Consider the following 11,106-nt stretch of genomic DNA (forward strand, 5'->3'; position numbering starts at 1 on the left):
CCTCTTGAGGACTGCTGGAGTAGTCTCAAAGCAGCTATTAACAACGCAGCGGAAGGTGCCGTTGGGTTCGTGGAAGGAAATCGACGGAACGGTTGGTTCGACGAGGAGTGTCGGACGGTTTTGGACGAGAAGAATGCAGCGCGGGCGATGATGCTGCAGCAAGGCACCCGTCAAAACGTGGAACGATACAAACAGAAGCGAACCCAAGTAGCACGCGAAACATCTTCCAAAGAAATGCTTTTCAAAAATGGTTTCAATCGCGTATCAATAAAAGCATCTGTAACTTACCCCGTTCTAGTTCGGTTACAAATCAATATCAAGGCTCATGAAATTTCATTGCAGTTCCAATGAACATGCATTTCACTCTTTGTTTGAGGTTCAACATTTCTGAACCCACAAGATTTGCTGCAAATGTCCTCTGCAAATAGCAATGAAGTCAAGTGTATCAAGATGTTTACAGCAACTTTTCAAACAAACTCTTGAAACTTCTCCAAAAATGTCGGTTTTAATGTTATGTTTCAAATCACTTTCATTTAAAGCATCCGCAACTTGCATTCAATTTTCGTTCCCATACCCACAACTCAAGATGATTCATCCCAGTTGCGAGAAAGTTGCACTAAACTTCGTGTATGACAGTTAAGGATAAGTGACAGTCTTAAAGGTGTTTCTCGTGTGTTGCGCGGAAGTTTTTGCGACAAGTTTAGATTATTTCAGACGTGGCCTAACTTGTTTGAATTTGTATTCCGAAGGGTGCAGTCAAGTTATTAACAACAAGCTTTGATAATTGGGCCATGTGGTCGCTTTTATAGTACATTGGCGAAGCAATTGTTCGAAGAGCTGGTAGAGTAGTGAGTAGAGGAGAAGATTGGTGATCTTGAGGTCGGAAATTCGATTATTGTTAATATTTTTGGTTTCCTTTCTTTTCTTTTAAGTATTTTGCAACAAATAAGCAATTTCAATATAACTTAAATATGTTGCAAACAGACTCCGCCTCTTGCGCTTTTTGCGTTGCTATTCAGTGCAATTGTAAGTCATATTTTCAACAATTGACAACCCTGATTAATTTCAAGAGATAATTTTATTCTTGAGTTGCAACAAACTGTGCTGCTTGGGGAAGACAGCAAACACATCTATTCTGGGATAAAAAGCGCCGCCTGGAAGAGTTGGAGTGCGAAGAGTTGGAGCAGCTGTATCGTTCTCAAGAAACACGTAAGTTCTACAAGAAACTCAATGCATCCCGCAAAGGCTTTGTGCCGCGAGCCGAAATGTGCCGGAAAGGAAGGAGGTATCTTGACGGACGAACGCGAGGTGATTGAAAAGTGGAAGCAGCACTACGATGAACACCTAAACGGCGCAGAGGAGGAAGATCAAGATAGCAGGAGGAATGGCTTCATCAGTACGGCGGATGAAGGAGACGTGCCAACTCCCACAATAGGTGAAGTTGAGGATGCTATCAAACAGCTCAAGAACAACAAAGCAGCTGGAAAGGATGGTATTGGAGCGGAACTTATTAAAATGGGCCCGGACAGGTTGGCCACTTGTCTGCATCGATTGATAGCCAGGATCTGGGATACAGAACAGCTACCGGAGGAGTGGAAGGAGGGAATAATATACCCAATATACAAAATGGGTGACAAGTTAGAATGTGAGAACTATCGAGCGATCACCATTCTTAACGCAGCCTATAAAGTGCTTTCCCAGATCATCTTCCGCCGTCTATCGCCACTGGCAAGCAGATTTGTGGGAAGTTATCAAGCCGGTTTTGTGGACGGGCGATCGACGACAGACCGAATCTTTATGTTGCGGCAGATCCTTCAAAAGTGTCACGAATATCAAGTCCCTACGCACCACCTATTCATCGATTTCAAAGCGGCCTATGATACCATCGACCGCGAAGAGCTATGGAAGATTATGGACGAGAATGGTTTTCCCGGGAAACTGACTAGACTGATCAAAGCAACGATGGATAGTGTACAGTGCTGTGTGAAGATATCGGACCCGTTTGAAACACGCAAAGGACTTCGACAAGGCGATGGTCTTTCCTGCCTGTTCAATATTGCGCTAGAAGGTTTTATGGAACGGGCGGGCTTCAACATGCGGGGCACGATCTTCAATAAATCCAGCCAGTTCATCTGCTTTGCTGACGACGTGGATATTGTCGGAAGAACGTTCCAGGGGATAATAAATCTTCGAGCTGTTTAGTAGAATACCTATAAGTAGATGAAAAAACCGAATTTAGTACTATACCTGGGAGGGAGGCACCGATACTACACACGAAATATAAGACAACGTTATTTTGAACTGCAAGATAACTCCAGCTTGCCAATAACAATCAAGGCAGGCTTCGAGAAAATCGGTGGTTTCGATTTGTTGTGCACCTTCGATCTTTCCTGACAAACATGAAAAAAGGGCCACAGTTTTCTATGCACTAAATATTCATTTTCATTGGAAAAAGTAGAACGATGCGTTTTTCAATGCTATATGTTCAATCAGATTAAATGGTGCTCACGTGACATTACTTGCGTTATGTGCATGAATTGATTTTCATTCGATTTTTATCACTTTTGAAGAAATACGAAAATGTGTTTTAATCAGTTACGCGCTTTTTTCATGTTAATCCAATGTTTGAGAACTGGGCTCACAGTGACAGTTCGTGACAGCGAAATCTCGGCTCACTATGACGTACAGAAATTTTGTATTGGTTTCTCCCTCCCAGTACTATACCATTCAATTCCACTAGAGTTTGTATCCTTTGACAGATACGCGTATTTCGACCTCAACTGTAAAGCCGTCTTCAGTGTCGTGTACTAGACTCGACTTTGTCGAGTCGAGTCTAGTACACGACACTGAAGACGGCCTTACAGTTGAGGTCGAAATACGCGTATCTGACAAAGGATACAAACTCTAGTGGAATTAAATGATATCCAGCTTTTTGCGCTAGCAAGCCATAAATTTTAAAATCACCCCCGTTAGACATTTCTTGCATATACTATAATTTTTATGGCTTGATCAAAGCAAACTTAGCGATGAAAAAATTGTTATGTTGATATAGAAAAGTCAAGCCTAAAATTTGTGTTTTTGGAAATTGGAATGGAATCTTTTTAAATTACCTATTTTAATTTTATCTTTTTACTTTTAAGGTCGATGTTCAACTATTGGCCAGCAAGAAATTTGTGCCTTTGATTCAAAGTCATGTTAGAGAAGCTAGATACAAACCAATTTTCTCAATGATCCAACAACATCAGAAAATCATGCGTTGTTTCATTGCAAGACAATCTGTTCCGGAAAGTACTTGGGAATGTTACTGCATTATGTGCGATTGTGCAAGGGCTCGTCCCCTCAACTACGTTAGAAGTAGCGGCGCATGAAGACAGAATCATGACTGCTATCAACAAATTATTCCAACAGCCTTTATTTGTGATAGAAGTTAACCAAATATTATCAATAGTAACCATTTAAATGTTCGTTTCAATTATTGGAGATTTAAGAGATAATAGCACAAATCTCCAGATTCCAGGAGCTTGATCTAATTTAGATTTTGCATAATCACTACGGAACTTCCGTTGATTCAACCAAGTATGAACAAAATAAATATGTTAATCTACCGAGTAAAAGAATACGGTATGCAGGGAAGGTTGTGCTCATCAAAGTATGGATTTGTGCTATGTTTTGACCGTCGGGAAGACACATCGGAAGCCCATGACAAAAGATAAATTCTATGGAGGCTGCTTCTATAAAATTCGACCAATTACGAACCATCCTTCATAATCCTCTTGGAAAATCTAAAATTATGTAAAATAAATTAGTGGATGACCGAATTTCAAAGAAATTACGGTTTCAAATTACGAATCCTGAGTGCATTCCAACTGTTGTGAAAATTTTTGACATTCTAATCAACAAACTAGAATTACAGCCTACTTTGATTTAACTATAAAATTTGTTGGCAATAATTGTCAAAATTGAATCACCCCTCACAGTTTTATAGCCAGCGTAAAAAGCTGGATAGTACTAAATTCGTTTTTTCATCTACGTTCCAGGTGGTTTCTGAACAGTATACCAGGCTGAAACGTGAAGCAGATAGGGTTGGATTAAAGATAAATACGTCGAAGATGAAATATCTGCTGGCTGGAGGAACCGAGCGCGATAGAGCTCGCATTGGTAGATGCGTGATGATAGACGGGGATGAGTTCGAGGTGGTGGACGAATTTCTCTACCTCGGATCATTGATAACGTCGGATAACAACTGCAGCAGAAAAATTCGAAGACGTATCATTGCCGGAAGTCGTGCTTACTACGGACTTCACAAGACCTTGCGGTCTGGTAAACTTCACTTCCGTACTTAGTGTACCATGTACAAGACGCTGATAAGACCGGTAGTGCTCTACGGGCATGAGACGTGGACAATGCTCGAAGAGGACCTGCAAGCGCTAGGAGTTTTTGAACGACGTGTGCTTAGGACGAAATTCGGCGGAGTATGTGAGAACGGCGTATGGAGGAGAAGGATGAACCACGAGCTTGCGCAACTCTACGGTGAACCCAGTATCCAGAAGGTCGCCAAAGCTGGAAGGATACGATGGGTGGGACACGTTGTGAGAATGCCGGACAACAATTCCGCAAAAATGGTGTTCACCTCAAATCCGGCCGGTACAAGACGAAGGGGAGCGCAACGAGCTAGGTGGTTGACCAAGTAGAGCAGGATCTTGGAAGTGTGGGGCGATCGAGAAACAGGAGGTTAGCAGCCATGGACCGAGTTAATTGGCGTAACATTGCACAGTGAGAAAATCGGGCTCCAAAACGCGACTAAATGCAATATCTCAGCTGGGTAATGGTTTCAGGAAATGATTTTGACCATTCTAGATCGGAAAAAGGCTGCTGAATCGATTGGTGGCGGTCCCATTGACCGGAGACTTCGCCCTGGCCTCATAGAGCCCTGGAACCATCCTGAGTTCCTTACGGCAAGTAGAATTATTGGAACTGATATAAACTGTCATGATTTCGTTTTGCTGCGGAACAGCACACGACAATATTCCTGCATGGTGGATTTAGTGATATGAATTGTTGACCATTATGGCCATTTCATGGTTCCGGAACTAACCCGGAACATCCGTAAAATTGGCAATATTGAAAAAAAAAGTTCTGATGGTTCCTTTGTCTCTTGTTGATTGGAAAGAAGTACTCTTACAATTCGTATTTAGTAATCTGAATGTTTCACCATTTCGGCCATATTATGGTTCCGGAACTAACCCGGAACATCCGTAAAATTGGAAATATTGAAAAGAAAACAAATGTTCTGATAGTTCCTTTATGTCTTGTTGATTAGAGAGAAGTATGCTTAAAGTCGGATTTAGTAATCTGAATGTTTCACCATTACGGTTATTTTATGATTCCTGAACTAACCCGGAACATCCGTAAAATTGGTAATATTGAAAAAAAAAAATGTTTTGATAGTTCCTTTGTCTCTTGTTTGTCAGAAAGAAGTATTCTTACATTTCGTTTTTAGTAATTTGAATGTTTGACCATTATGGTCATTTTATGGTTTAGGAACTGACCTGGAACATCTGTAAAACTTTCCATATTGAAAAAAAAACCTGATAATTCATATGTTCTTTGTTTAAAATTAAGTATTGTTACATATTGGAACCTGGAACATCTGTAAAATTATCCATATTGAAAAAAAAACCTGAATGTTTGATCACTTTGATCATCTTCTAATTCCGTAATTTACCCGGAACATCCGTAAAATTAGCAATATTGAAAACAAAAATTATCAACTTTGGTAAGTTAGATCTCAGTTATTTATGGACCTTTTTGAATGAAATTTACACAGAACATCAAACATATCGTTATTCCAACATGCAATTCTGAATAAGTTTTACAATCACGAGTTTGAAAGTAATAGTAATTTTCCTAAAGACGAAAATTCAAAACTGTTACACAATAACTGCATAAAGCAAACTTGTCCATCTTGTCAAAATGTTAATGCAAATGGACCTCATTTTTACTTTCCTTGAGCGGAACAGCATACCTAGTTTAACATGTGAAAAAATTGTGGTGTGCTTTTACCAGTTTCTGGTATAGTTTTGATCTAAGCAAGCTCGAATAACGGAAATCTTGCTCGCCTTCTACTCTCCGATCCTACAGCGTTTTCTGATATTTTGGGAATAAATAGAAAATTGGTGGAAAATTTAAGAATAATAAGCAGTTTGGCGCTCTAAACGCAAAGGCTCGAACCCGAGAAAGTTAAAATTTTATACGAGGAGTTAGAAAAAAAACATACTGACAGAATTCCCTTTTATAAAAAAGTTGCCACCTTGCTTGCATAAGTACAAACACTTGTCGGAGTATATCACCAAATTGGTAAGTGTACTGTTAGCTTAAAGTGTAGAAAATATTATCTGGTTTTTTATTCTAGCCTTACACTATGAATTTTGTTGATGAGCAGCAGGTGAACGCATGCACAAACGGCATAAATTTTCGAGGCCTAACGTAGCCCGAAAAACAACTCCGGAAGATAACATGTACGATATAATGGTTGCAGCTTTGGCGTGGTCTGACATCAAAATATCGTACACTACGTTTAAAAAACGACGAAATTGCAACGCTAATGAAGACCATGATATTGATTTGGCGCAATATCATGAAGGTCATCAAATGGAGATCGAAAACAAGGAATCAGCACAAACGGATGAGGAAAGCTCTGACATAGAAAGCTCTGAAGAATTGTCTAGTGAAGAGATTTCAATGTCTGATAACGAATGGCGAGCGTCATTTTTGTGTTTTTGTCAATGTTTGTTAAAAATTGTTGATTTTTCTACGTTAATATTTGATTTTTATAGTTTTTTTGTACTTTTGTTTATTAACGTTTATTGTTTAATTGTTCATACTTGATTAATGTTATAGGCATAAGAAATGTGATTAGAATTCTTAAAAATAACAATAAGAGATAAAAGATAAATATTTTGTTTCCATTCTAACATTTCATATATTTTTTTCTATGTAGCATTTACATAATATGTTATTCTTTGAGTACCAATCGGAATTTTTGGAACAACCAGTTTACGAATTGGTAATTTAGATTTTTTTTTATCATAAATATGTCTCAAGAGGGGCATCATATAAGAGATTGAAGGAATACCATTGAAAGTTTAAAATAACTACCTTTTACAGGACGGAGAAGAAGCACAACATATGATTTACTATAGAATTGAAGATGCTTGTTTTGCGAAATAAAATCTTTAACTTTGTTTAACTTTGACGTTTAAGAGAAAACTAATTAGATCTTATACCAAAGACCTCGACTATCCACAAAATCGTCGAATGCTAGTTGGACGATGTACAGAAAACCATTTACGATTTCATTACTAAATACGAATTGTAAGAGTACTTCATTCTAACAAACAAGAGACAAAGGAACTATCAGAACATTTTTTTTTTGATTTTTACAATTTTACGGATGTTCCAGGTTTGTTCCGGAACCATAAAATGGTCATAATGGTCAAACATTCAGATTACTAAATAGGAATTGTAAGAGTACTTCTTTCTAACCAACAAGAGACAAAGGAACTATCAGAACATATTTTTTTAATACTTACAATTTTACGGATGTTCCGGGTTTGTTCCGGAACCGTAAAATGGCCATAATGGTCAAACATTCAGATTACTAAATCCGATTTGTAAGAATACTTCTCTCTTATCAACAAGACATAAAGGAACTATCAGAACATTTGTTTTCTTTTCAATATTTCCAATTTTACGGATGTTCCGGGTTAGTTCCGGAACCATAAAATGGCCGAAATGGTCAAACATTCAGATTACTAAATACGAATTGTCAGAATACTCCTTTCTATCAAACAAGAGACAAAGGAACTATCAAAACTTTTTTTTTTCAGTATTTCCAATTTCACGGATGTTCCGGGTTAGTTCCGGAACTATAAAATGGCCGTAATGGTCAAACATTCAGATTACTAAATACGAATTGTAAGAGTACCGTAACTCGGGGTGTAGTTGATCAGTGGGGAGAAGTTGATCATTCCCTTAGCCACATGTATGAACTGCCAGGAGAGCTATTATCCGTTTTCAACTATCACAAGTTATATCATATCGTATTTCCTGATAGCTGCTCTTGATGTTTCTGAATTCAATTCGTCGTTCAAGATAGTTAAACCATGGAAAAACAGATTTTTTAGAAAATGTTCGATGAACTGATGAAGGCTTCTACCCCAAACATTCGACTATTGCCAAGGCTATATAAAGACATCATTTGAATAAACTGTTTCGTACATTCCATATATGTTCTGTGAATCGAGTTTTATATTTGCATTGAGGATAAAAAATCATTTTCAGAGATAAAAATGTTCTCTTTGTGAGCGAGTTGCAAATTTCAAAGAAAATTGCATACCTTCAGGCGTTTTATTTGGTGTATTCTGGATTTCACAACATTCAATTCTAAAATTGACCAACTTATCAACAAGTTGTAAGATTTTTGAGACTTGATTCGGGATCAGTGATCCCAAATTTAGTAAATAGCATATCTTTTTATTTAAGGAAACGTGTTACAATAATTGATCAACTTCACTCCGGAATCAAAAATTCAATTTTTTGATTTCTAAAAAATGTTTTTGTTACTATGATAACAATTCGTAAACATTTCGTTTGTATAATTCGATAAACATCCAACCAGTACAGGTTTTAAAAATATTTGGATGAGAATACATGCATCCTACTAGGAATTATAGAACAGAATCGCTTAAAAATGATCAACTTCACCCCATTTTACGGTACTTCTTTCTAATCAACAAGAGACAAAGGAACCATCAGAACTTTTTTTTTTCAATATTGCCAATTTTACGGATGTTCCGGGTTAGTTCCGGAACCATGAAATGGCCATAATGGTCAACAATTCATATCACTAAATCCGCCATGCAGGAATATTGTCGTGTGCTGTTCCGCAGCAAAACGAAATCATGACAGTTTATATCAGTTCCAATAATTCTACTTGCCGTAAGGAACTCAGGATGGTTCCAGGGCTCTATGAGGCCAGGGCGAAGTCTCCGGTCAATGGGACCGCCACCAATCGATTCAGCAGCCTTTTTCCGATCTAGAATGGTCAAAATCATTTCCTGAAACCATTACCCAGCTGAGATATTGCATTTAGTCGCGTTTTGGAGCCCGATTTTCTCACTGTGCGCTGATTCGAACTTTTGCCCCACTATGGGCCAAAAATTGTTTTCAAGCATTTATGTAAAAACTAATACACCTCAAAGCAACCTTATGATAGGCCTTGAAACGCCCTTACGTAACATATTGAAAAAGATTTTATCTTCAATTGGTTCCATGCAACGAAAGTTTGACCAAAAATTACAATATTCACTTCGAAAAACAACAAATAGCCATAACTTTTCCAAATCTCAATCGATTTTTATGATATTTGGATTGAAAGACTATTACTTGAATAGCTTTCGAACCACCATGACATTTATATGATTTGTTTTGAATTGTGCTAGAAATCTTAAAAAGAAACTCTTACCCCACTCGAACTTTTGCCCCACTTTACTCTACAACTATTGGGATAGAAGAATCCATCTACAAGGATGTTACGGTTACTTCAACCCTTTACTCCGGCTGGCACTCCACTCCATTGTCCAGCTGTAACTTCAATGATGCCCTGATGCTCCCTCCCAATATCATCCATGTTATATGATTCAATTAAATAATTGTTATGTAATAAAATTAAATACATTAATTTAAAATATAAAAATGCCAGGCGGTGCTAGTGAGCATAAATCTTTTGTTTTGCGGATGTCTCAGGATCCTGGCCACTTAAAGAGACAGCGTCGTATTCGGTTAATTTGTTCAGTATCTTGAAGGATATTATTATATCCTCCTGAGATATTCGCAAAACAAAAGTTTCATGCTCACAAGCGCCACCTGGCAAATAATCTCAAATCTCTTGGAATTAATAATGATAACACTTGAGCTGCTGAACTACTTTGCCAAATACGACATCTTTCTATGTAGTCAGGATCCTAAGATATCATAAAACCAAAATTTCGATGCTCACTAGCGCCGTCTGGTGGTAAAGTTTCGCATTTCAATGTCCACCGCATGTAAGCCCTCAATCTATTGAACAATTGGACTGAACATCATGACTCTCTATTTTGATTACTTTTTAAGATATTGATCATTTATAAAAACGGTAGTTAACCTGGATTTTGGTCGTAAAAATGTGGTCTAACCGATTTTTTTTATCCTTGCTTAGTAACTTGAAGCTGGTCGTCAAAATGATGACCTCGAACTATTTCTCAAAACATGAATTAAACCTACCTATATCTATTCAGGAATATAATCTAAATCAAATTTATATAAGCATAAAATGGTGGTTGTCACGTTTGTTTCAATTTAAGCAACTTTTGTAGACGATTTTGTCTACAAATTCTGAACTTAAATGGAAGAGATCTAATCCACGTTATATATAAACATTCTTTAATTTAGCTTCAACTGCAATGATGTGGAATAATAGATAGTTTGTGGATTTCACATACCCATTATCAATGTTACCCCAAAACCGTAATTCGATTTTCGATTATATGAAAAAATATAGATGCATTCAAAATGAAAAGATATGCAATTCTTAACTACAATCGATAACTATGATAATAATAATGATAATGATATAAAATATTTTTTCTAAAAAGAATGTGGAAACAAAAAGTTTTGCTTTCAAAAAACTATCATCGTTATACGTTATCAGTTTTTACCTTTTCAATTTATATTTTCTGTAGACGATATTGATAAACGATTTGAAAAACACCAAATATTCGAGGAACTGTCCGGCCATGCGCCACTGTGTGACGGTCCCGTCGACTATACACCATTACATATGGCGATGATGGTAAAAGTGTGGTTCCCTTTGATGTGGTTGCGAATTTCTGCAGGACCAGTAGCTGTGGAAATAAGTGATAGGGCTAACTGACTGAAGTGAAGCGACATTGCATTGGCGGCAGGACGACGAAGGTGAGAAGATGCCTAAAAATGATAGTCACAGAAGCGAGTCGGGAAAGGATCTTTTTTTTTCGGTAACTTTTCCTTTATGTGCGTTTTAATGTG

The 11,106-nt window shown here is 37.5% G+C and overlaps 1 long non-coding RNA gene across 1 annotated transcript; it reads right to left on the reverse strand.

Annotated features, from left to right (window-relative positions):
• Positions 1 to 3,511: 3,511 nt before the first annotated feature.
• LOC110674620 lies at positions 3,512 to 3,964 on the reverse strand. Its single transcript, XR_002499042.1, has 2 exons — positions 3,847 to 3,964; positions 3,512 to 3,782 (listed from the first exon to the last, which is right to left on the reverse strand). It is a non-coding gene; the product is annotated as an uncharacterized LOC110674620 (long non-coding RNA).
• Between the last annotated feature and the right edge of the window lie 7,142 nt (positions 3,965 to 11,106).

The sequence above is a fragment of the Aedes aegypti genome, chromosome 1, assembly GCF_002204515.2.
Source record: "Aedes aegypti strain LVP_AGWG chromosome 1, AaegL5.0 Primary Assembly, whole genome shotgun sequence".
Classification (NCBI taxonomy): domain Eukaryota; kingdom Metazoa; phylum Arthropoda; class Insecta; order Diptera; family Culicidae; genus Aedes; species Aedes aegypti.